This window comes from Echinops telfairi, unplaced genomic scaffold (genome assembly GCF_000313985.2).
Source record: "Echinops telfairi isolate 266 unplaced genomic scaffold, ASM31398v2 ScPeMD7_7468;HRSCAF=8506_0, whole genome shotgun sequence".
NCBI classification, from domain to species: Eukaryota; Metazoa; Chordata; class Mammalia; order Afrosoricida; family Tenrecidae; genus Echinops; species Echinops telfairi.
In genome coordinates this window covers 43807440-43809524 of record NW_022111369.1, presented here as the reverse complement: position 1 = coordinate 43809524, position 2085 = coordinate 43807440, and the positions used below count along the sequence as shown (strand labels likewise).

At 39.4% G+C, this 2085-nt stretch overlaps 1 protein-coding gene across 1 annotated transcript in view; it reads right to left on the bottom strand.

The window, feature by feature from the left end:
• The window catches only part of CCDC158 (coiled-coil domain containing 158), a 93369-nt gene that overhangs the window by 63933 nt on the left and 27351 nt on the right, over positions 1 to 2085 (bottom strand). The gene's annotated exons all lie outside the window — the stretch shown is intronic.

Below are 2085 nucleotides of genomic sequence, written 5' to 3'. Positions count from 1 at the left end.
TGGCATGACCTCTGCCGCTCTGTTTTTATCAGGAAAGACTAAGCCAGCACACACACTAGGAGTTCTTCAGGGTGGGGGAGAGCGTTCATAGCACACAGTCATCAATTCGCCTGGTGAGGAACGAGTAGGCAAATGAGAACAGAGGCAGTATCATTAGACAAGGAGCCAATCACCTTAAGTTCTGGTTTAGATTCTGTCACAATTCTTTTCACATGTAACCTGAAAAGAATATTCTAGATGATCTGTCAAGTTCTTCTCGATGGTTTCTAATACTAATTCACACAAAAAGGGCAGTATTAAAAATATTCTTTATTTTCTTACTTCTCCTTGGAAACAATATATCGTATAATAAAAACAGGCTGTATTTTGAACTATAAATTTAACAGAGCACATTCAATTTGAAAGTTAATAATTTGACTAGAGCAAATATTTTCTACTTCTAGCATGACAATTTTTTAAAAAGTTTTATTTGCATATACTTCACATCTCATACAATTGAATTGTTCATATTAAGAAGAGCAGTGTTGTCATAACCACAATCAATTTCAGACATTTTCTTCTCGTTCTAAAGCTCCCCATATCCCCTTAACCTCCCCTGCTATGCCCTAGGTAATTATTAATCCAGTTACTGTCTCTATCGATTTACCTATCATGGATTCCATATACAGAAAATCATACAAAACACAAACAGGAAGCAAACACACAAACGAAAAACCAACAACAAATGACTAGACAGAGGAAAAAACCTCAATCGAAAAGAAAGCAGAAAGTATTAAAAACTAAAAGAACCTTAAAATGAGTCAAACAGGAGATCCAATTAAATGTGTCATCAACTTTACCATGCTCTCTGAGCATGACACAATGATATTCCTCTTCCAGTCTCTACTACCCAAAGGGCTGGAGAAGCGAATCCACCCAGGGGCCGATGGACAAAGAGCCCGGGGAGCCATGTTGGGAGGACTGCAGCCTTTGACACCAAGGGCTGCAAGTCTGCTCTGATACACATGGGAGTTGCCTTATGTCAGCATCGACTCAATGGCACCCAGTTCTGTTTTTATGCCTATTTTCATTTAACAATATTCTAGATGACCATTTCATGACATTAAATTTTATGGCCAATCGATGAGACAAAACCAAAGGAAATGAAGAAGAACAAGAAAGGAAAAGGGCAAGTCTTATCTTTCCGTTTACTGGGCATGAGAAGTCCCTCCAGCCCCTCGGGAGCCTTTGTTTTGAAGCTGTCAGTACTGACTCAACTGCTAGAGCTCTGCTTTTACCTTTCACTTTTTAAGAGTACAAATATGCATATTAGTTAATCAATCAAAAAGGACAAATGGAGAGTGAAAGGGAAAACCATTGAAGTAGCAGCTGAGCTGATACAAACAGCTGTCGAGACCACCGGAAAGGACAACTTTTCACAGTGCCTGGAATCAACAGTGACATCTGACATCGAGTAAAGGCTTTGTTTCCTTTTGTGTTTCTTTGTAAATAGCAGCACTGGTTTTCCCTTTCACCATCTATGAATCAAATTTTTGGTTTGGATCACTGGACAAATGAGGCCTGGGATCACAGTCAAATCTTTTTTTTTTTTTTCACAGTCAAATCTTACAGTGAGTTGTAGAGCCATGACTAATCATGCCAAACTGCATGGCTTGTTTTAAATTGTTTGGTCTGTGTTGAAAAAGCACATGGAAATAAAGGATGCTGCCGCTCAGCACGGAGGTGCACTGGCAGAAGTGTGCGAGGCGGTTTGCACGGGGCTCCCCGCACACCTTTGAGCTCCAGCCAGTGCTACTAAATCTCCTTTCTCTCTTTTTTTTTGAGTACCACACCATCCCCCAAGTAGGAAAAGCAAACTTAGAATCAAGTTCATGAGACATTTTGTTGTGAAAAATCAAAAGTGAAGAGTAAAAGCCAAATCTACTGAGCCAATAGTGACAGCTTCTACTGGTCCAAATTCGTAAAGGGGGATTCTGGAGGTTCTCCTGAAATGGAAAGAGAAGAATAGAAAAAAGCATTATACGAAAATGCTTTAGTAAGTTGCAAAAGCTACATCTAAAACGTTTTAGGAAACACAGTTCTATC